This window comes from Pseudophryne corroboree, unplaced genomic scaffold (assembly GCF_028390025.1).
Source record: "Pseudophryne corroboree isolate aPseCor3 unplaced genomic scaffold, aPseCor3.hap2 scaffold_610, whole genome shotgun sequence".
Lineage (NCBI taxonomy): Eukaryota > Metazoa > Chordata > Amphibia > Anura > Myobatrachidae > Pseudophryne > Pseudophryne corroboree.
The window spans coordinates 192,810-215,696 of record NW_026970206.1 but is presented as its reverse complement, the minus strand read 5'-3'; the positions used below and the strand labels follow the sequence as shown (position 1 = coordinate 215,696).

The 22,887-nt window shown below is 42.2% G+C and overlaps 9 non-coding genes and 2 pseudogenes across 9 annotated transcripts; 9 read left to right on the top strand and 2 right to left on the bottom strand.

The window, feature by feature from the left end:
* The first annotated feature begins 292 nt into the window (after positions 1 to 292).
* LOC135035653 (U1 spliceosomal RNA) lies at positions 293 to 456 on the top strand. Its single transcript, XR_010230651.1, has one exon. It is a non-coding gene; the product is annotated as a U1 spliceosomal RNA (small nuclear RNA).
* A 152-nt stretch (positions 457 to 608) lies between these two features.
* Positions 609 to 771, top strand: LOC135035680 (U1 spliceosomal RNA). Its single transcript, XR_010230676.1, has one exon. It is a non-coding gene; the product is annotated as a U1 spliceosomal RNA (small nuclear RNA).
* A 671-nt stretch (positions 772 to 1,442) lies between these two features.
* Positions 1,443 to 1,606, top strand: LOC135035664 (U1 spliceosomal RNA). The gene has a single exon (XR_010230661.1). It is a non-coding gene; the product is annotated as a U1 spliceosomal RNA (small nuclear RNA).
* Positions 1,607 to 1,758: 152 nt separating this feature from the next.
* On the top strand, positions 1,759 to 1,921 carry LOC135035669 (U1 spliceosomal RNA). The gene has a single exon (XR_010230666.1). It is a non-coding gene; the product is annotated as a U1 spliceosomal RNA (small nuclear RNA).
* Positions 1,922 to 2,592: 671 nt separating this feature from the next.
* Positions 2,593 to 2,756, top strand: LOC135035658 (U1 spliceosomal RNA). Its single transcript, XR_010230655.1, has one exon. It is a non-coding gene; the product is annotated as a U1 spliceosomal RNA (small nuclear RNA).
* Positions 2,757 to 2,908: 152 nt separating this feature from the next.
* On the top strand, positions 2,909 to 3,071 carry LOC135035673 (U1 spliceosomal RNA). The gene has a single exon (XR_010230670.1). It is a non-coding gene; the product is annotated as a U1 spliceosomal RNA (small nuclear RNA).
* A 662-nt stretch (positions 3,072 to 3,733) lies between these two features.
* LOC135035651 (U1 spliceosomal RNA) lies at positions 3,734 to 3,897 on the top strand. The gene has a single exon (XR_010230649.1). It is a non-coding gene; the product is annotated as a U1 spliceosomal RNA (small nuclear RNA).
* Positions 3,898 to 4,049: 152 nt separating this feature from the next.
* On the top strand, positions 4,050 to 4,191 carry LOC135035684 (U1 spliceosomal RNA; annotated as a pseudogene).
* Positions 4,192 to 6,791: 2,600 nt separating this feature from the next.
* On the bottom strand, positions 6,792 to 6,933 carry LOC135035686 (U1 spliceosomal RNA; annotated as a pseudogene).
* A 152-nt stretch (positions 6,934 to 7,085) lies between these two features.
* Positions 7,086 to 7,249, bottom strand: LOC135035667 (U1 spliceosomal RNA). Its single transcript, XR_010230664.1, has one exon. It is a non-coding gene; the product is annotated as a U1 spliceosomal RNA (small nuclear RNA).
* Positions 7,250 to 16,067: 8,818 nt separating this feature from the next.
* Positions 16,068 to 16,141, top strand: TRNAN-AUU (transfer RNA asparagine (anticodon AUU)). The gene has a single exon. It is a non-coding gene; the product is annotated as a tRNA-Asn (tRNA).
* Positions 16,142 to 22,887: the final 6,746 nt, after the last annotated feature.

The window sequence follows — 22,887 nt, the reverse complement described above, 5'->3', positions numbered from 1 at the left end:
TGAGGGTTCCAGCCAACTTTGGCCCACTGCTTGGATGACATCACTGTATGCAAATCCGTCTTCTGCAGACCTTCCCCCAGGAATGCTTGTACTAGTTGTTGCATTTGGTTTGTTGTTTGGGGGTGCTTCAGTATTAGGCAGCCTTCTACCCTCCCATGTTCATTTGAAAATATGTGTTCTCCCTGCAGTTGTTGTCCCCAGATGAGAGTTCCCTTGTGCTGCCTCAGTTGAATCTTCTTTACTTGACAGATATATGCCTGAGCAGCGGCCCTCCCCAGCCCTATCCCAAATCATACTTATTTTGCATAGGAGATACCATGGTCATGAAGATTGTTCTCCCAGGGTGAGGTTCATTCATTGCATTCTGGGTATGCTGACCCCTGTGATTTCCCCAAATGTGGGAAACTCGACTGCATTATTTGTGATAGTGGGGGACTGTGTTTGTGCTTTCCTCTGGTCAGCTCTGGTAAAAGTCAGATTTCTTTGTCTCAGATCTTCCTCTAGCCTTGTTCTTCTTTCGAGAGTTCCCTTGTGCTGCCTCAGTTGGATCTCCTTCACTTGACTGGGGGGTGCCCGAGCAGCGACCCTCCCCAGCTCTAGCCCAACTCCTACTTACCTGCCAGGTGAGATACTATGATCAGGAAGTTGCTACTCCCAGTGCAAGGCTCACCCATTGCACTCTGGGTGTGCTGCTCCTGCGATTTCCCCAAATGTGGGAAACTTGACTGCATAATTTGTGTTTCCCCTGGTCGGCTCTCGTATAATTCAGATCTCTTTGTCTCAGGTCTCTCTCCAGCCTAGTTTGCTGTCTGTTTCCACTTCTCTTTTCTTGAGCCGCTCCCTTCTATGCCCTTGCGCACTATCCTGACTTCTCCCGTCTGCTTACTTTGTGCTTTCCAATGCACAATGCAAACTACAGGTAGTGCTGCAGGGCCCACACCCTTTTACTTGCCTTACAGAGCAGCTCTGGGGATGTTACAGTGCCCAGCTGCTGCAAGAAATCAGCTTGAATGCTTCAGGGGCTGGGGCATAGCCAACATGAGCCCCACACCGAAGGAGGGTGGAGGTGTTTAATGCGAACTAGGGGTCATCCAAGCGCCGCAAAAGGCCGCCATGCCCTGCACGCACCTTTTCTCTTTTCATATGCAGACGAGGGTTGAAGCCAACTTTGACCCACTGCTTGGATGGCATTACCATATGCAAATCAATCTGCTGCAGGCCTTCCCCCAGGAATGCTTGCACTAGTTGTTGCATTTGGTTTGTTGTTTGGGGGTGCTTCAGTATTAGGCAGCCTTCTGCCCTCCCATGTTCATCTGAAAATATGTGTTCTCCCTGCAGTTGTTGTCCCCAGATGAGAGTTCCCTTGTGCTGCCTCAGTTGAATCTCCTTTACTTGACAGAGATGTGCCTGAGCAGCGGACCTCCCTAGCCCTATCTCAAATCATACTTATTTTGCATAGGAGATACCATGGTCAAGAAGATTGTTCCCCCAGGGTGAGGGTCATTCATTGCATTCTGGGTATGCTGACCCCTGTGATTTCCCCAAATGTGGGAAACTTGACTGCATTATTTGTAGTAGTGGGGGACTGTGTTTGTGCTTTCCTCTGGTCAGCTCTGGTAAAAGTCAGATTTCTTTGTCTCATTTCTTCCTCTAGCCTTATTCTTCTTTTGAGAGTTCCCTTGTGCTGCCTCAGTTGGATCTCCTTCACTTGACAGAGGGGTGCTTGAGCAGGGACCCTCCCCAGCTATAGCCCAACTCCTACTTACCTGCCAGGTGAGATACTATGATCATGAAGGTGCTTCTCCCAGGGCAAGGCTCACCCATTGCACTCTGGGTGTGCTGCTCCTGCGATTTCCCCAAATGTGGGACACTTGACTGCATAATTTGTGTTTCCCCTGGTCGGCTCTCGTATAATTCAGATCTCTTTGTCTCAGGTCTCTCTCCAGCCTAGTTTGCTGTCTGTTTCCACTTCTCTTTTCTTGAGCCGCTCCCTTCTATGCCCTTGCGCACTATCCTGACTTCTCCCGTCTGCTTACTTTGTGCCTTCCAATGCACAATGCGAACTACAGGTAGTGCTGCAGGACCCACACCCTTTAACTTGCCTTACAGAGCAGCTATGGAGCTGTTACAGTGCCCAGATGCTGCAAGAAATCAGCTTGAATGCTTCAGGGGCTGGGGCATTGCCAACATGAGCCCCACACCGAAGGAGGGTGGGGGTGTTTAATGCGAACTAAGGGTCATCCAAGCGCCGCAAAAGGCCGCCATGCCCTGCATACCCCTTTTCTCTTTTCATATGCAGATGAGGGTTCCAGCCAACTTTGGCCCACTGCTTGGATGACATCACTGTATGCAAATCCGTCTTCTGCAGACCTTCCCCCAGGAATGCTTGTACTAGTTGTTGCATTTGGTTTGTTGTTTGGGGGTGCTTCAGTATTAGGCAGCCTTCTGCCCTCCCATGTTCATTTGAAAATATGTGTTCTCCCTGCAGTTGTTGTCCCCAGATGAGAGTTCCCTTGTGTTGCCTCAGTTGAATCTCCTTTACTTGACAGAGATGTGCCTGAGCAGCGGCCCTCCCCAGCCCTATCCCAAATCATACTTATTTTGCATAGGAGATACCATGGTCATGAAAATTGTTCTCCCAGGGTGAGGTTCATTCATTGCATTCTGGGTATGCTGACCCCTGTGATTTCCCCAAATGTGGGAAACTCGACTGCATTATTTGTGGTAGTGGGGGACTGTGTTTGTGCTTTCCTCTGGTCAGCTCTGGTAAAAGTCAGATTTCTTTGTCTCAGATCTTCCTCTAGCCTTGTTCTTCTTTCGAGAGTTCCCTTGTGCTGCCTCAGTTGGATCTCCTTCACTTGACAGGGGGGTGCCCGAGCAGCGACCCTCCCCAGCTCTAGCCCAACTCCTACTTACCTGCCAGGTGAGATACTATGATCATGAAGGTGCTTCTCCCAGGGCAAGGCTCACCCATTGCACTCTGGGTGTGCTGCCCCTGTGATTTCCCCAAATGTGGGAAACTTGACTGCATAATTTGTGTTTCCACTGGTCGGCTTTCATATAATTCAGATCTCTTTGTCTCAGGTCTCTCTCCAGCCTAGTTTGCTGTCTGTTTCCACTTCTTTTTTTTTGAGCCCCTCCCTTCTATACCCTTGTGCACTATCCTGACTTCTCCTGTCTGCTTACTTTGTGCCTTCCAATGCACAATGCAAACTACAGGTAGTGCTGCATGGCCCACAACCTGTTACTTGCCTTACAGAGCAGCTCTGGAGCTGTTACAGTGCCAAGCTGCTGCAAGAAATCAGCTTGAATGCTGGGGCATTGCCAACATGAGCCCCACACCGAAGGAGGGTGGGGGTGTTTAATGCGAACTAAGGGTCATCCAAGCGCCGCAAAAGGCCGCCATGCCCTGCATACCCCTTTTCTCTTTTCATATGCAGATGAGGGTTCCAGCCAACTTTGGCCCACTGCTTGGATGACATCACTGTATGCAAATCCGTCTTCTGCAGACCTTCCCCCAGGAATGCTTGTACTAGTTGTTGCATTTGGTTTGTTGTTTGGGGGTGCTTCAGTATTAGGCAGCCTTCTGCCCTCCCATGTTCATTTGAAAATATGTGTTCTCCCTGCAGTTGTTGTCCCCAGATGAGAGTTCCCTTGTGTTGCCTCAGTTGAATCTCCTTTACTTGACAGAGATGTGCCTGAGCAGCGGCCCTCCCCAGCCCTATCCCAAATCATACTTATTTTGCATAGGAGATACCATGGTCATGAAGATTGTTCTCCCAGGGTGAGGTTCATTCATTGCATTCTGGGTATGCTGACCCCTGTGATTTCCCCAAATGTGGGAAACTCGACTGCATTATTTGTGGTAGTGGGGGACTGTGTTTGTGCTTTCCTCTGGTCAGCTCTGGTAAAAGTCAGATTTCTTTGTCTCAGATCTTCCTCTAGCCTTGTTCTTCTTTCGAGAGTTCCCTTGTGCTGCCTCAGTTGGATCTCCTTCACTTGACAGGGGGGTGCCCGAGCAGCGACCCTCCCCAGCTCTAGCCCAACTCCTACTTACCTGCCAGGTGAGATACTATGATCATGTAGGTGCTTCTCCCAGGGCAAGGCTCACCCATTGCACTCTGGGTGTGCTGCCCCTTTGAATTCCCCAAATGTGGGAAACTTGACTGCATAATTTGTGTTTCCCCTGGTCGGCTCTCATATAATTCAGATCTCTTTGTCTCAGGTCTCTCTCCAGCCTAGTTTGCTGACTGTTTCCACTTCTCTTTTCTTGAGCCGCTCCCTTCTATGCCCTTGCGCACTACCCTGACTTCTCCCGTCTGCTTACTTTGTGCCTTCCAACGCACAATGCGAACTACAGGTAGTGCTGCAGGGCCCACACCCTTTTAGTTGCCTTACAGAGCAGCTCTGGAGCTGTTACAGTGCCCAGCTGCTGCAAGAAATCAGCTTGAATGCTTCAGGGGCTGGGGCATGGCCAACATGAGCCCCACACCGAAGGAGGGTGGGGGTGTTTAATGCGAACTAGGGGTCATCCAAGCGCAGCAAAAGGCCGCCATGCCCTGCATACCCCTTTTCTCTTTTCATATGCAGATAAGGGTTCCAGCCAACTTTGGCCCACTGCTTGGATGACATCACCGTATGCAATTCCATCTTCTGCAGACCTTCCCCAAGGAATGCTTGTACTAGTTGTTGCATTTGGTTTGTTGTTTGGGGGTGCTTCAGTATTAGGCAGCCTTCTGCCCTCCCATGTTCATCTGAAAATATGTGTTCTCCCTGCAGTTGTTGTCCCCAGATGAGAGTTCCCTTGTGCTGCCTCAGTTGAATCTCCTTTACTTGACAAGGGAGGCATTTTGGATTTTTTCTTTGGGTACCCCTACACCTGATGGTCTGATTGAGAGCATCGAACTGAACAACATTGGCAGTCTCTGAAGATTTTATCTATTGATTTACCTAATATATTATTTATTGAATATCCATTTATTGTATGTTTAATAAATAAACAAAATTATTAGAAGTAGCTATTTTGGGAACAGCATTCCTCTTAGTATGAAACTGTATAATCCTGTTGTGTGTGTTCCTTTAAAGTTCTTTAGTAAAATCCACTAGTAATGATGAACATCAGATTTCTTCCTCCATCCTCTTTTTACACTTTCTCTTGGTTCTATATATATATATTTTTTATTTTTTTTCCCTCCTTCTCCCAAAAGGCCCCCCTCCCTCCCCCCCCCCCTCCCTGTTTTAAATTTTTACATCTTTAAATCTTTAAATCTTCGAATCCTTAAATTGTCTGTTTAATAATTATTCTTTCTTCAATTCTTTTTGTTGTTTAAGCAGCAATGTAATTATTCCAGGGGTTAAAATAATGAAATATAGAAATAATATTAACAAAAATTAAAGGTAAAAATGAATTGATAGAATGATCCCATTAAAAGTAAATAAATAATATGGATGTTAAGATGAGCGGGTTGGATTCGAACATGGGACTCGCTGCATAGAGTGCAGGTGATGTTTCCCCTGCGCCACAAGAGCTGCTTTAGTAGTGGGTTGGATTTATGTTACCCTAAAAGGTTTTATATAAGTAAATGGGGATCCTTAGTGCTGGGTCTCTGAATTATGTGTATGTGATTATAGAGATGAGGTATTGATTGAAAGATTAGAGGTTAATCTGTATATAGATTATATATTTTCTGTTATTTTTTAAACCACCTTGTTGCTTATTTTATTATTATTTTTAATCACCATGTTGCTTATTTTTATATTATGAAATGCCTTTATATGTGCAATTGAAATTAGAAAGTTGTTCCATATGTGAGTCATTACATGTATGCATCCAATTAGTACATGTATATATCCAATCAACTAATTAGTAATGCTATTGGTCCGGTGCATTTTAAAAAGAGCCTGCTAGGCTGCTGATGTATCCTCTGACGAAACCGCTCTTGGATAACAGCGGAGAAACGCGTAAGGAAGGTGACTACCAGACACTCTGATTGCTGAGATATAAGCCCATTCATGAACGAGCTACATCACGGCGGACGTCTGATGTAAAGACAGCGGTGAAGGGGAAAAAGCAATTTGAGACCGAGCAAAAGGAGGTCTCTACCCCACGGCAGGGAGGAATATCCCGACCGCGAGTGCCAATAAGATCCAGCCACGGTTAACGACTGAGGCAGCATAAGGAAACTCTCATCTGGGGACAACAACTGCAGGGAGAACACATATTTTCAGATGAACATGGGAGGGCAGAAGGCTGCCTAATACTGAAGCACCCCCAAACAACAAACCAAATGCAACAACTAGTGCAAGCATTCCTGGGGGAAGGCCTGCAGCAGATGGATTTGCATATGGTGATGTCATCCAAGCAGTGGGTCAAAGTTGGCGTCAACCCTCGTCTGCATATGAAAAGAGAAAAGGGGCGTGCAGGGCATGGCGGCCTTTTGCGGCGCTTGGATGACCCCTAGTTCACATTAAACACCCCCACCCTCCTTCGGTGTGGGGCTCATGTTGGCTATGCCCCAGCCCCTGAAGCATTCAAGCTGATTTCTTGCAGCAGCTGGGCACTGTAACAGCTCCAGAGCTGCTCTGTAAGGCAAGTAAAAGGGCGTGGGCCCTGCAGCACTACCTGTAGTTTGTATTGTGCGTTGGAAGGCACAAAGTAAGCAGACTGGAGAAGTCAGGATAGTGAGCAAGGGCATAGAAGGGAGTGGCTCAAGAAAAGAGAAGTGGAAACAGACAGCAAACTAGGCTGGAGAGAGACCTGAGACAAAGAGATCTATATTATACGAGAGCCGACCAGGGGAAACACAAATTATGCAGTCAAGTGTCCAACATTTGGGGAAACCGCAGGAGCAGCACACCCAGAGTGCAATGGGTGAGCCTTGCCCTGGGAGAAGCACCTTCATGATCATAGTATCTCACCTGGCAGGTAAGTAGGAGTTGGGCTAGAGCTGGGGAGGGTCGCTGCTCGGGCACCCCCCTGTCAAGTGAAGGAGATCCAACTGAGGCAGCACAAGGGAACTCTCGAAAGAAGAACAAGGCTAGAGGAAGATCTGAGATAAAGAAATCTGACTTTTACCAGAGCTGACCAGAGGAAAGCACAAACACAGTACCTCACTACCACAAATAATGCAGTCCAGTTTCCCACATTTGGGGAAATCACAGGGATCAGCATACCCAGAATGCAATGAATGAACCTCACCCTGGGAGAACAATCTTCATGACCATGGTATCTCCTATGCAAAATAAGTATGATTTGAGATAGGGCTGGGGAGGGCTGCTGCTCAGGCACATCTCTGTCAAGAATTTATAAAGTCTATACATATATATAACCAAATGTCAATATATATATATATATATATAGAACCCAGCGCTCCTATCAAAACTTATCTATTTCTCCAATTTGTTGCTTATTTAATCTTTATACATCTATTAATTTTTACCATATATTATAAAATGCTGCTCCCATAGTTAGTACTGTTCTACCAATAATAAACCAAATTTTAAAGATAATCACACTTGTTATCAAGGGAGCGCAAAAAATAGAATATACAAGCTCTTTATTTTAAAAAAAATATATATAGACAGAAGAAACCCACATTCAACAAAATACAATGGAGTCAACATATATAGGCACCACTATCCATATCTAAATGTAATCAGTATCTATTTCATATTGCCCTTTATGACAACGGAATGTCTATTAAAGTGTCCAAAAAATCCTCCTGGATACAGCTGTTGTAATTAAATCGTTACTTTCCAATTGTAATTGATACATTAAATTCCTTCTTGTGGATGAACAGCAACAGTTGTAACCAACGCCTCTTATTTACTGCAGTTAAAGTTAATATGTAACTCACGTGAGTAATGAAAGAAAACAGGGGGAGAGCGCTGTGATGGTTGGTGAAACACAGCGGTATGCTACAACGTACCCACATTTGCATCCATGCATATATAGATGTAGGTGTGTGTACGTCGGTGTGCGTCCAGGTGTCAACGCGTGTATGTATAGATGCAGGTGTGGGTACGTCTGTGTATGTCCAGGTGTCAGAATGTGTATGTATAGATGCAGGTGTGGGAACGTCAGTGTAGGTTCAGATGTCAGCGCGTGTATGTATAGATGCAGGTGCTTGTATGTCCAGATGTCAGTGCATGTATGTATAGATGCAAGTGTGGGTACGTCGGTGTATGTCCATTTGTCAGCGCGTGTATATATAGATGCAGGTGCTTGTATGTTGGTGTATGTCCAGGTGTCAGCGTGTGTATGTATAGATGCAGGTGTGGGAATGTTAGTGTATGTCCAGGTGTCAGGGTGTGTATGTATGGATATTAGGTGTGGGTACATCAGTGTATGTCCAGGTGTCAGCGCATGTATGTATAGATGCAGGATAATAATCACACAGCGTGCCCCCCACCAACCACAAACCTCCCCCACCCCCCTGTATGACATAAACACCGCTAATTACACTTACACACAATAATTTCAGTTTGCGACCAGGAGCCGGCAATGTATGTGCACCCAAATGAAGCCACTGTACATGCCCTGCAGGCTGCTATGTACTGCACAGGTGCAACAAATTTAAATGCCCTATCTTTAAAATGGGGCATATTTTACTAAATTAAAAAAACCTGTAACTTTCTGTAAAACCTTAACCCCAAAAGGCACTACACTAACATAGGGGTGTAGAGTTGGATCTTGATCCAAGGCACCAACAGGCTAAAGCTTTGACTGTTCCCAGGATGCCTTGCACCGCCTCCTCTATAACCCTGCCCAGTGACGTAACTAGACCTTTGTGGTCCCCATAGCAAAATTCTGAATGGGCCCACCAGCACTCAACAAGAATGAGTGGCGTTTGGGGTCAGAAAAGTAGAGGGGAAGGGGTCTGACAGAGTAGGGGGCAGGACATGAATGAATAGAAACTGAGGTGTCCATTATATAAAGAAATATAGGCCCTCATTCCGAGTTGATCGGTCGCAAGGCGAATTTAGCAGAGTTACACACGCTAAGCCGCCGCCTACTGGGAGTGAATCTTAGCTTCTTAAAATTGCGACCGATGTATTCGCAATATTGCGATTACTAACTACTTAGCAGTTTCAGAGTAGCTCCAGACTTACTCTGCCTGTGCGATCAGTTCAGTGCTTGTCGTTCCTGGTTGACGTCACAAACACACCCAGCGTTCGGCCAGGCACTCCCACCGTTTCTCCGGCCACTCCTGCGTTTTTTCCGGAAACGGTAGCGTTTTCAGCCACACGCCCCTGAAACGCCGTGTTTCCGCCCAGTAACACCCATTTCCTGTCAATCACATTACGATCGCCGGAGCGAAGAAAAAGCCGTGAGTAAAAATACTTTCTTCATAGTAAAGTTACTTGGCGCAGTCGCAGTGCGAACATTGCGCATGCGTACTAAGCGGATTTTCACTGCGATGCGAAGAAAAATACCGAGCGATCAACTCGGAATGAGGGCCATAGTATGTGTGTCTGTGTGTATATCACACACACACACATATAAGGGAAATTCAAATGCCCTCAATTATTGCGCCCATTACACTCTGGTTTAGGTGCACAAAGCACCTAAACCTGAATAAAGTAATGGGCGCGATCGTGAAAAGACACCATTTGGTTGCCCAAATGGGTCTCTTTGCACACATTTCAGCTTGTTTCCCCTGGGGGTAGCGAGCTGAAATAAACATGTCGCACCCGTTGGCAGCAACATTAGAATAGCTGCTGACGGGCACGATTGAGGGAGGAAAGGGACATTTGAATCCAGCCCATAGATGCAATGTGAATATGTAATTTGTACCTTTCTTTCTTAAAATGTATATAGTAGTGTATACACTAGAGGTCTTTCCGAACCCCCTAATCCTAACATTGTAATTTGCTTTAGGGCGCACCTCCAATTAGTCTAGTGTTTCGTATTTTCACATTAAATACTTTCTTGCATTGGTTGGTTAAAGATTAGATCGTATATTTTTCTAGATATAGCTGTGCATAGTCTACAAGGCTACATGCTTCTCCCCTAACTAGAGATGTGCAGCGGGCATTTTTCGTGTTTCATGTTTTGGTTTTGGATTCGGATCCGCAGTTGTGTTTTGGATACGGACGCGTTTTGGCAAAACCACCTTTTGGGTTTTGTATTCGGGTGATTTTTTTTTAAACCCTCAAACAGCTAAAATCATAGAATTTGGGGGTAATTTTGATCCTATAGTATTAAGCTCAATAACCATAATTTCTACTCCTTTCCAGTCTATTCTGAACACCTCACACCTCCCAATATTATTTTTAGTCCTAAAATTTGCACCAAGGTCCCTGGATGACTAAGCTAAGCGACCCAATTGGGCAGCACAAACACCTGGCCCATCTAGGAGTGGCACTGCAGTGTCAGACAGGATGGTACTTAAAAAAATAGCCCCAAACAGCACATGATGCAAAGATAAATAAAAAAAGAGGCGCAAGATGAAATTGTAGTGTGTCTCTCCTGCTCAGTGTCAGTTCTCAGTAGTATCCTCATCAGTGCTCAGTATCACTGCTCATTGTCTTGTGCTGCATTGTGGTGCTCAGTATACTAGAGTACATTACTAATAGTCCAGTGCTGCATCTTGCTGCTCAGTGTCAGTTCTAGTATCCTCATCAGTGCTCAGTATCACTGCTCATTGTCTTGTGCTGCATTGTGGTGCTCAGTATACTACAGAACATTACTAATAGTCCAGTGCTGCATCTGGCTGCTCAGTGTCAGTTCTAGTAATCTCATCAGTGCTCCGTATCACTGCTCATTGTCTTGTGGTGCTCAGTATACTACAGTACATTACTAATACTCCAGTGTCTTGTGCCGCATATGGCTGCTGTAGGGTGCTGTGGTAGTGTCCTGTCACTGTGCATATGTCATCATTCCAGTCACAGTGATATCTGGTATCTATCTAGTGGTATCTAATTCCAGACATTACCACCGTCTAATTCCAGATATATTACTGGCATATAATTCCACACATTAAAAAATGGAGAACAAAACGTTGGAGGGTAAAATAGGGAAAGCTCAAGATCCACTTCCACCTAGTGCTGAAGCTGCTGCCACTAGTCAAGGAAGAGACTATTCAATGCCATCAACGTTATGTAATGATTATACGATACATTATATATCATATCATTGTATGGTTGTAAAATACAACTTAAAAACTTTAATTAATAAATACATAAAGGGGTATATGCAATTGTGGTCGAATTCCCGAAATTGTCGAATTTCGGGTCATTTTCGCCAAAAAAAAAAAAAAATCGTCAATGCAATTCAGTGCTTTCCGTCAAAAAAACGGACTTTCAAAATTCGACTTTTTGAAATTCGACTTTTTGCAAATTCGACTTTTCTGCAATGATACAAGTGCTGCAATTCTACAAAAGCATATTCAATTCAAGTTTGGAAATTCGACAGCAGTGCTTTTAGACAGTAAATTCGTCATTTTCAATCCGTCACACTTTGGAGGGTGAAAACAATAAAAAAAAATTTAAACATGTTTTTTTTGTGTTTTTTTTTTGTGGGAATAGCATATCTATTTATATTAGAAGGGATTAGGTACTTTTTTTTTTTTTTTTTTGGAGGCACAAGTATTATTTATATATTTTTTAAAATATTATTTATTTATTTATTTTTTAGTGCTGGAACGGGAAAATTTAAAAAAAAAATGGCGTGGGGTCCCCCCTCCAAAGCATAACCAGCCTCGGGCTCTTCGAGCTGGTCCTGGTTCTAAAAATGCGGGGAAAAATTGGGCAGGGATCCCCCGTATTTTTAAAACCAGCACCGGGCTCTGCGCCTGGTGCTGGTGCAAAAAATACGGGGGACAAAACGAGCAGGGGTCCCCCGTATTTTTTACACCAGCATCGGGCTCCACTAGCTGGACAGATAATGCCACAGCCGGGGGTCACTTTTATACAGTGCCCTGCGGCCGTGGCATTAAATATCCAACTAGTCACCCCTGGCCGGGGTACCCTGGGGGAGTGGGGACCCCTTCAATCAAGGGGTCCCCCCCCCAGCCACCCAAGGGCCAGGGGTGAAGCCCGAGGCTGTCCCCCCCATCCAAGGGCTGCGGATGGGAGGCTGATAGCCTTGAGTAAAATGACAAGAATATTGTTTTTTCCAGTAGTACTACAAGTCCCAGCAAGCCTCCCCCGCAAGCTGGTACTTGGAGAACCACAAGTACCAGCATGCGGGAGAAAAACGGGCCCGCTGGTACCTGTAGTACTACTGGGAAAAAAATACCCAAATAAAAACAGGACACAGGCACCGTGACAGTAAAACTTTATTACACACTGCCGACACACACATACTTACCTATGTTCACACGCCGACATCGGTCCTCTTCTCCATGTAGAATCCACGGATACCTGAAAAGAAAAGTTCAATATACTCACCTCAGCCAGGGTCCAGAGATAAATCCACGTACTTGGCAAAAAAAGAAAACGGACACACGGACCACCGGACTGAAAGGGGTCCCATGCTGACACATGAGACCCCTTACCCCGAATGCCGGGACACCACGTGACTCCTGTCACTGAAGTCCCTTCAGCCAATCAGGAAGCGCTACTTCCGTGGCGCTCACCTGATTGGCTGTGCGCTGTCTGTGCTGTGACAGCGCATCGCACAGCTCGGTCCATTAGTTTCAATGGTGGGAACTTTGCCGTCAGCGGTGGGGTTACCCGCGGTCAGCCGCTGACCGGCGGGTGACCTCACCGCTAGCCGCTAAGTTCCCACCATTGAATATAATGGACGGAGCTGTGCGATGCGCTGTCACAGCACAGACAGCGCACAGCCAATCAGGTGAGCGCCACGGAAGTAGCGCTTCCTGATTGGCTGAAGGGACTTCAGTGACAGGAGTCACGTGGTGTCCCTGCATTCGGGGTAAGGGGTCTCATGTGTCAGCATGGGACCCCTTTCAGTCCGGTGGTCCGTGTGTCCGTTTTCTTTTTTTGCCAAGTACGTGGATGTATCTCTGGACGTGGATGTACCTCTGGACGCTGGAAGGTGAGTATAATTTTTTTCACAGGTACCCTCGGATCGTCGGAGACCGTGGCAGTCGGCGTGTCAACATAGGTAAGTATGAATGTGTCGGCAGTGTGTAATAAAGTTTTACTGTCACGGTGTCTGTGTCCTGTTTTTATTTGGGTATTTTTTCCCCAGTAGAACTACAGGTACCAGCGGGCCCGTTTTTCTCCCGCATGCTGGTACTTGTGGTTCTCCAAGTACCAGTATGCGGGGGAGGCTTGCTGGGACTTGTAGTTCTTCTGGAAAAAACAATATTCTTGTCATTTTACTCTAGGCTATCAGCCTCCCATCCGCAGCCATTGGATGGGGGGGACAGCCTCGGGCTTCACCCCTTGCCCTTGGGTGGCTGGGGACCCCTTGATTGAAGGGGTCCCCACTCCCCCAGGGTACCCCGGCCAGGGGTGACTAGTTGGATATTTAATGCCACGGCCGCAGGGCACTGCATAAAAGTGACCCCCGGCTGTGGCATTATCTGTCCAGCTAGTGGAGCCCGATGCTGGTGTAAAAAATACGGGGGACCCCTACTCTTTTTGTCCCCCGTATTTTTTGCACCAGCACCAGGCGCAGAGCCCGGTGCTGGTTTTAAAAATACGGGGGATCCCTGCCCAATTTCCCCCCCGCATTTTTGGAACCAGGACCAGCTCGAAGAGCCCGAGGCTGGTTATGCTTTGGAGGGGGGACCCCACGCCATTTTTTTTTTCCGTGTTTTTCCCGTTTTTTCCCGTTTTTTTAATTCGCGGCAAAATACGTCAAATTGTCAGTTTTTCGCCCGCGGGACTGTCGAATCCGTTTTTCATTGAATATGGTGAATTCCGGCAGCCACCTGCCGGAATTCACATGTCGAATTGTGTCGAATTTAAAAACGGCCATAATTTGCCGCGATTCGCCGTGAATTGCATATACCCCAAAGTAGCTTTTATGTAACCTTTTTAAACCTATTAGCATAGACCGAATCTCATCGTGTGTATAGGCCTTTAGTTCAACAACAGCATGGGACCAGTTAGTGTGTTTTGACCACTGCACAGCACCTGGTGTTATATAGTAAGCACCACTATGGCATAGTATACAGCATTATGGGCCTGATATGAGTGTGACCAGCGGTGATGTGGAATGCAGTAGGAGGTGCTGTTTAGCAAGCACCACTTCTATATTCACCATGCAGTATATTGTGTGAATATAGAAGTGTTGGTTGTGTTATGTATTAGAGTAATTATTGCAGCTCCCAGCTAAAATTGCAACAATGTAATTTAGTGACAAGCTGCAGAGATTAACCCTTTCTGTGGCTGCTGCACAACCTCTATTCATATCGCTGAATTAAATTAGGGAGATGTTCTCACCCCGCGAGCAAGCGCAGGTATATGCCACACTTATGGTAACATTGGATTTGCAGATATTTTCTTGCAGGGGTGTTTCTAAACAATTTGGCTTCAAATGCGAGATTTAAAAATGCGTGCCCCCCGCCACCATTGGCATTAAAAATTGTGCCCCTCCCCCATATATATATATATAAAAAAAACTATATTTGCATGAGCGCTCCGGACGGGATGGGGGGGGCGTGACCTCGCAAAAATGGGTATGGTCTCCATAAAATGGGCGTAGCCTTTCAGGCAAAGACTACCTTACACCCCAGTTCTTGACCCTGCACCAACAGACCTCGGCCACCACAGGGAAAAAAGTACAGTCATTTCCACCATGTTAAGCCCCACACATTAATGCCCTTTGGAACATATTATGTCACTCACCACAATATCTGTGATACACTATGCCCTACAGTAAAGCTTCTAATTACTTTTACAAAAACTGCTCAATGCCAAGAGTTTCACGTGCTGGGTGTCATGCTCATTGCCAGGGGTTTCACTCTCTGGGTGTCATGCTCATTGCCAGGGGGAACGCAGTAGGAGGTGTTATATAGTAAGCACCACTATGGCATAGTATATAGCATTATATATATTGTGAGCACTGGTGATGTTGAGTGCAGTAGAGCTGCTGCTGGGTAATTACAATTGACTACAACCACCAATATATTCTGCTGCACTATATATATGCAAAGCTAATTCTGCTGGGTAATTACAATTGAATACAACCACCAATATATTCTGCTGCACTATATCTATATATGCAAGCTAATTCTGCTGGGTAATTACAATTGACTACAACCACCAATATATTCTGCTGCACTATATCTATATATGCAAAGCTAATTCTGCTGAGTAATTACAATTGACTACAACCACCATTATATTCTGCTGCACTATATCTATATATGCAATGCTAATTCTGCTGGGTAATGCAAATTGAAACATTATTGCATAGTATGTGATTTTGAAGTACTTTTTTAAAGTTTTGAATGATATAGACCCAGTTTAATCTTTGTGGAATGCCTGGTTGTTGTTTTTAAGGTAATTTATTGCCTGGCATTTGAGGGGGTGGGGTGTGGTTACAGATTTCAATTATTGGTTTCACTTGTAATAGTCTTCTACTTAAGTCCAATGGTGTAGGCTGTGCAAAGCCATTTGGCTGTGCATTTATTGATCTAAGCGTGCATTTTTATCAAAGCGTGATAAAATTGACACATAACAGCAGCGTTCAATCAGTATCAATTTATCTTCAGCTGATGTCGATTGTGAATTTACGTTTCTTCTCTTCTTGTCACCTACAGGTAATTACAATTGACTACAACCACCAATATATTCTGCTGCACTATATCTATATATGCAAAGCTAATTCTGCTGGGTAATGCAAATTGAAACATTATTGCATAGTATGCAATAATATAGTATGCATATAGCAGAGGATAGTTTCAATCTGCCTACCTCTGGGTTATGGGCCCAGAATGCTTTCATTGCAGTACTCTGCTGCACATGTAAGTGCAAGAAATCCTGAAGCACTCACTCATCATGGGAAAGTACCAATGTGTTTCTTCGTTGATTGATGGAAGAAACATCTTACAAAAACTCTCCAGATTATTGACTTTTAAAGTTTTTCTAGGAAACGTTCTAGATGAATGCTTATTAGCTTTTGTCAGAACATACGTTTGCAAAGTGTCTCTGTGGCGCAATCAGTTAGCGTGTTTGGTTATTAACCAAAAGGTTGGTGGTTCAATCCCACCCAGGGACGTAATTTACCTTGTTATCAGATTTTGGTGATCTTTAAGTAGACAAGTCAAAATTTCAAACCCCCTCTTATGGTGTAGGGTACCTGGCCTTCTCTGATGTAATCAGAGTTAGATTTGATTAAGTGATTTTATAAAAAAAAAACAGCTAGGAAGCACAATTTAGCAGTGGGTTGCAGAGAAAAAGAAATATGCTGGCAAAAAAATCCAATTGAGTGATTAAACAGCTCTTCATTTTCTGGCTTTATTTTTAAGCTAACAAATTTGTTCTCTGAAAAGTGTCCACAAAGCCAAGTATCTGATTAACACCTTTGTAGGGATGGTTTTTCACCTATTACTAAATTAAACTTGCTTCATTGGAAAGGCAGCAAGATGCATCGTCATTTCAATATCTACTGAAATAATACAGGTTGACACCAGGAAACATTAACGCCACTGCATCCTTGCTGCTTTCTCATGTGGAAGTCTGTTTAATGTGAAAACAAGGTGATATCTAATTAGCACACAGGTAAGGAATTAAGAAAATCTTTATTTAAGGGTGAAGATGTTTCTCACAAAATCGTTGCCCCAATGCATCATAGAAATTCAAGCTGGAAAGATGATTTTAATATATCACTTGTACATTTTGTATTGCTCTTCTGGTGACAATGTAGTTTGTTTTTGTCAATTACCATTTTAATAATAGGGTAAAGAAAATTAAGTGGATTTTTGAAAGAAAACAATACTGTCAATATACTATTAAACAAATTAAAATGGTAAAAGTTATTGTACTTTAAGTAAAAATAAAAGAGCTAAAATATCAATCCCAATTTTGGATTACTTTAATTTAAAAAAAATGCATATAGCAGAGGATAGTTTCAATCTGCCTACCTCTGGGTTATCGGCCCAGCATGCTTCCATTGCAGTACTCTGCTGCACATGTAAGTGCAAGAGATCCTGAAGCACTCACTCATCATGGGAAAGTACCAATGTGTTTCTTCGTTGGTTGATGGAAGAAACATCTTACAAAAACTCTCCAGATTATTGACTTTTTTAAGTTTTTCTAGGAAACGTTCTAGATGAATGCTTATTAGCCTTTGTCAGTATGTACTTTTTGCAAAGTGTCTCTGTGGCGCAATCGGTTAGTGTGTTCGGCTATTAACCAAAAGGTTGGTGTTTCAATCCCACCAAGGGACGTAATTGACCTTGTGATCAGATTTTGGTGATATTTAAGTCGACAAGTCAAAATTTCAAACCCCCTGTTATGGTGTGGGTACCTGGCCTTCCCTGATGTAATCAGAGTTAGATTTGATTCAGTGATTTTATAAAAACAGCTAGGAAGCACAATTTAGCAGTGGGTTGCAGAGAAAAAAAATATGCTGGCAGAAAAATCCAATTGAGTGATTAAACAGCTCTTCATTTTCTGGCTTTATTTTTATGCTAACAAATTTGTTCTCTGAAAAGTGTCCACAAAGCCAAGTCTCTGATTAACACCTTTGTAAGGATGGTTTTTCACCTATTACTAAATTAAACTTGCTTCATTGGAAAGGCAGCAAGATGCATCCTCATTTCAATGTCTACTGAAATAATACAGGTTGACACCAGGAAACATTAACGCCACTGCATCCTTGCTGCTTTCTCATGTGGAAGTCTGTTTAATGTGAAAACAAGGTGATATCTAATTAGCACACAGGTAAGGAATTAAGAAAATCTTTATTTAAGGGTGAAGATGTTTCTCACAAAATCGTTGCCCCAATGCATCATTGAAATTCAACCTGGAAAGATGATTTTAATATATCACTTGTACATTTTGTATTGCTCTTCTGGTGACAATGTAGTTTGTTTTTGTCAATTACCATTTTAATAATAGGGTAAAGAAAATTAAGTGGATTTTTGAAATAAAACAATACTGTCAATATACTATTAAAACAAATTAAAATTGTAAAAGTTATTGTACTTTAAGTAAAAATAAAAGAGCAAAAATATCAATCCCAGTTTTGGATTACTTTAATTAACAAAAAAAATGCATATAGCAAAGGATAGTTTCAATCTACCTACCTCTGGGTTATGGGCCCAGCATGCTTCCATTGCAGTACTCTGCTGCACATGTAAGTGCAAGAGATCCTGAAGCACTCACTCATCATGGGAAAGTACCAATGTGTTTCTTCGTTGGTTGATGGAAGAAACATCTTACAAAAACTCTCCAGATTATTGACTTTTTAAAGTTTTTCTAGGAAACGTTCTAGATGAATGCTTATTAGCCTTTGTCAGTACGTACTTTTTGCAAAGTGTATCTGTGGCGCAATCGGTTAGTGTGTTCGGCTATTAACCAAAAGGTTGGTGGTTCAATCCCACCCAGGGACGTAATTGACCTTGTGATCAGATTTTGGTGATATTTAAGTCGACAAGTCAAAATTTCAAACCCCCTGTTATGGTGTGGGTAGCTGGCCTTCCCTGATGTAATCAGAGTTAGATCTGATTCCGTGATTTTATAAAAACAGCTAGGAAGCACAATTTAGCAGTGGGTTGCAGAGAAAAAAAATATGCTGGCAGAAAAATCCAATTGAGTGATTAAACAGATCTTCATTTTCTGGCTTTATTTTTATGCTAACAAATTTGTTCTCTGAAAAGTGTCCACAAAGCCAAGTCTCTGATTAACACCTTTGTAAGGATGGTTTTTCACCTATTACTAAATTAAACTTGCTTCATTGGAAAGGCAGCAAGATGCATCCTCATTTCAATGTCTACTGAAATAATACAGGTTGACACCAGGAAACAACGCCACTGCATCCTTGCTGCTTTCTCATGTGGAAGTCTGTTTAATGTGAAAACAAGGTGATATCTAATTAGCACACAGGTAAGGAATTAAGAAAATCTTTATTTAAGGGTGAAGATGTTTCTCACAAAATCGTTGCCCCAATGCATCATTGAAATTCAACCTGGAAAGATGATTTTAATATATCACTTGTACATTTTGTATTGCTCTTCTGGTGACAATGTAGTTTGTTTTTGTCAATTACCATTTTAATAATAGGGTAAAGAAAATTAAGTGGATTTTTGAAAGAAAACAATACTGTCAATATACTATTAAACAAATTAAAATGGTAAAAGTTATTGTACTTTAAGTAAAAATAAAAGAGCTAAAATATCAATCCCAATTTTGGATTACTTTAATTAAAAAAAATGCATATAGCAGAGGATAGTTTCTATCTGCCTACCTCTGGGTTATCGGCCCAGCATGCTTCCATTGCAGTACTCTGCTGCACATGTAAGTGCAAGAGATCCTGAAGCACTCACTCATCATGGGAAAGTACCAATGTGTTTCTTCGTTGGTTGATGGAAGAAACATTTTACAAAAACTCTCCAGATTATTGACTTTTTTAAGTTTTTCTAGGAAACGTTCTAGATGAATGCTTATTAGCCTTTGTCAGTATGTACTTTTTGCAAAGTGTCTCTGTGGCGCAATCGGTTAGTGTGTTCGGCTATTAACCAAAAGGTTGGTGGTTCAATCCCACCCAGGGACGTAATTGACCTTGTGATCAGATTTTGGTGATATTTAAGTCGACAAGTCAAAATTTCAAACCCCCTGTTATGGTGTGGGTACCTGGCCTTCCCTGATGTAATCAGAGTTAGATTTGATTCAGTGATTTTATAAAAACAGCTAGGAAGCACAATTTAGCAGTGGGTTGCAGAGAAAAAAAATATGCTGGCAGAAAAATCCAATTGAGTGATTAAACAGCTCTTCATTTTCTGGCTTTATTTTTATGCTAACAAATTTGTTCTCTGAAAAGTGTCCACAAAGCCAAGTCTCTGATTAACACCTTTGTAAGGATGGTTTTTCACCTATTACTAAATTAAACTTGTTTCATTGGAAAGGCAGCAAGATGCATCCTCATTTCAATGTCTACTGAAATAATACAGGTTGACACCAGGAAACATTAACGCCACTGCATCCTTGCTGCTTTCTCATGTTGAAGTCTGTTTAATGCGAAAACAAGGTGATATCTAATTAGCACACAGGTAAGGAATTAAGAAAATCTTTATTTAAGGGTGAAGATGTTTCTCACAAAATCGTTGCCCCAATGCATCATTGAAATTCAAGCTGGAAAGATGATTTTAATATATCACTTGTACATTTTGTATTGCTCTTCTGGTGACAATGTAGTTTGTTTTTGTCAATTACCATTTTAATAATAGGGTAAAGAAAATTAAGTGGATTTTTGAAAGAAAACAATACTGTCAATATACTATTAAAACAAATTAAAATGGTAAAAGTTATTGTACTTTAAGTAAAAATAAAAGAGCCAAAATATCAATCCCAGTTTTGGGGGCTTGAAATTTTGACTTGTCTACTTAAATATCACCAAAATCTGATCACAAGGTCAATTACGTCCCTGGGTAGGATTTAACCACCAACCTTTTGGTTAATAGCCGTACACACTAACCAATTGCGCCACAGAGACACTTTGCAAAAAGTACATACTGACAAAGGCTAATAAGCATTCATCTAGAACGTTTCCTAGAAAAACTTTAAAAAGTCAATAATCTGGAGAGTTTTTGTAAAATGTTTCTTCCATCAACCAACGAAGAAACACATTGGTACTTTCCCATGATGAGTGAGTGCTTCAGGATCTCTTGCACTTACATGTGCAGCAGAGTACAGCAACGGAAGCATGCTGGGCCCATAACCCAGAGGTAGGCAGATTGAAACTATCCTCTGCTATATGCAATTTTTTTTTGTTAATTAAAGTAATTCAAAACTGGGATTGATATTTTGGCTCTTTTATTTTTACTTAAAGTACAATAACTTTTACCATTTTAATTTGTTTTAATAGTATATTGACAGTATTGTTTTCTTTCAAAAATCCACTTAATTTTCTTTACCCTATTATTAAAATGGTAATTGACAAAAACAAACTACATTGTCACCAGAAGAGCAATACAAAATGTACAAGTGATATATTAAAATCATCTTTCCAGCTTGAATTTCAATGATGCATTGGGGCAACGATTTTGTGAGAACATCTTCACCCTTAAATAAAGATTTTCTTAATTCCTTACCTGTGTGCTAATTAGATATCACCTTGTTTTCGCATTAAACAGACTTCAACATGAGAAAGCAGCAAGGATGCAGTGGCGTTAATGTTTCCTGGTGTCAACCTGTATTATTTCAGTAGACATTGAAATGAGGATGCATCTTGCTGCCTTTCCAATGAAACAAGTTTAATTTAGTAATAGGTGAAAAACCATCCTTACAAAGGTGTTAATCAGAGACTTGGCTTTGTGGACACTTTTCAGAGAACAAATTTGTTAGCATAAAAATAAAGCCAGAAAATGAAGAGCTGTTTAATCACTCAATTGGATTTTTCTGCCAGCATATTTTTTTCTCTGCAACCCACTGCTAAATTGTGCTTCCTAGCTGTTTTTATAAAATCACTGAATCAAATCTAACTCTGATTACATCAGGGAAGGCCAGGTACCCACACCATAACAGGGGGTTTGAAATTTTGACTTGTCGACTTAAATATCACCAAAATCTGATCACAAGGTCAATTACGTCCCTGGGTGGGATTGAACCACCAACCTTTTGGTTAATAGCCGAACACACTAACCGATTGCGCCACAGAGACACTTTGCAAAAAGTACATACTGACAAAGGCTAATAAGCATTCATCTAGAACGTTTCCTAGAAAAACTTTAAAAAGTCAATAATCTGGAGAGTTTTTGTAAAATGTTTCTTCCATCAACCAACGAAGAAACACATTGGTACTTTCCCATGATGAGTGAGTGCTTCAGGATCTCTTGCACTTACATGTGCAGCAGAGTACAGCAACGGAAGCATGCTGGGCCCATAACCCAGAGGTAGGCAGATTGAAACTATCCTCTGCTATATGCAATTTTTTTTTGTTAATTAAAGTAATTCAAAACTGGGATTGATATTTTGGCTCTTTTATTTTTACTTAAAGTACAATAACTTTTACCATTTTAATTTGTTTTAATAGTATATTGACAGTATTGTTTTCTTTCAAAAATCCACTTAATTTTCTTTACCCTATTATTAAAATGGTAATTGACAAAAACAAACTACATTGTCACCAGAAGAGCAATACAAAATGTACAAGTGATATATTAAAATCATCTTTCCAGCTTGAATTTCAATGATGCATTGGGGCAACGATTTTGTGAGAAACATCTTCACCCTTAAATAAAGATTTTCTTAATTCCTTACCTGTGTGCTAATTAGATATCACCTTGTTTTCGCATTAAACAGACTTCAACATGAGAAAGCAGCAAGGATGCAGTGGCGTTAATGTTTCCTGGTGTCAACCTGTATTATTTCAGTAGACATTGAAATGAGGATGCATCTTGCTGCCTTTCCAATGAAACAAGTTTAATTTAGTAATAGGTGAAAAACCATCCTTACAAAGGTGTTAATCAGAGACTTGGCTTTGTGGACACTTTTCAGAGAACAAATTTGTTAGCATAAAAATAAAGCCAGAAAATGAAGAGCTGTTTAATCACTCAATTGGATTTTTCTGCCAGCATATTTTTTTTCTCTGCAACCCACTGCTAAATTGTGCTTCCTAGTTGTTTTTATAAAATCACTGAATCAAATCTAACTCTGATTACATCAGGGAAGGCCAGGTACCCACACCATAACAGGGGGTTTGAAATTTTGACTTGTCGACTTAAATATCACCAAAATCTGATCACAAGGTCAATTACGTCCCTGGGTGGGATTGAACCACCAACCTTTTGGTTAATAGCCGAA